This window comes from Octopus sinensis, linkage group LG4 (genome assembly GCF_006345805.1).
Source record: "Octopus sinensis linkage group LG4, ASM634580v1, whole genome shotgun sequence".
Classification (NCBI taxonomy): domain Eukaryota; kingdom Metazoa; phylum Mollusca; class Cephalopoda; order Octopoda; family Octopodidae; genus Octopus; species Octopus sinensis.
In genome coordinates, this window is record NC_043000.1 from 156560550 (window position 1) to 156561270 (window position 721).

Sequence of the window (721 nt, forward strand, 5' to 3'; positions counted from 1 at the left end):
GTCGAGCAAATCGACCCCGGGACTTATTCTTTTTGTAAGCCCAGTACTTATTCTATCGGTCTCTTTTGCCGAACCGCCAAGTGACGGGGAGATAAACACACCAGCATCGGTTGTCAAGCAATGCTAAGGGGACAAACACAAACACACAAACACATACACACACATATATATATATATACATATATACGACGGGCTTCTTTCAGTTTCCGTCTACCAAATCCACTCACAAGGCTTTGGTCGGCCCGAGGCTATAGCAGAAGACACTTGCCCAAGATGCCACGCAGTGGGACTGAACCCGGAACCATGTGGTTAGTTAGCAATCTACTTACCACACAGCCACTCCTGCGCCTGTAAAGAAATTATTTAAAATGCAGCTGCATTAGGCGAAAAACTTTGCGATTACGTGATTGATGGCTGGATTGATTGATTGATTGATAAATGAACTACAACCAGTGCGTGTGTTTTAATCGGAAGAAAATTAAAAGTACAAGTTTTAACACGCAGTTTCACATCAAGAATCTTGTGAAAAGAGCGTCTACAAAAAGAGAAACACACACACACACACACACACACAAACTTAATCATCAGCTTTTAAACAAGTGAATTCAATGATTAATTTAGAAAAATAACATTTTGGGGTTGCGACACTCATATCTTTATCATGGTCGATAATCGGCAAAAAAATGTGTTAACTATAAATAGAATCTAGATCACGAAGTCA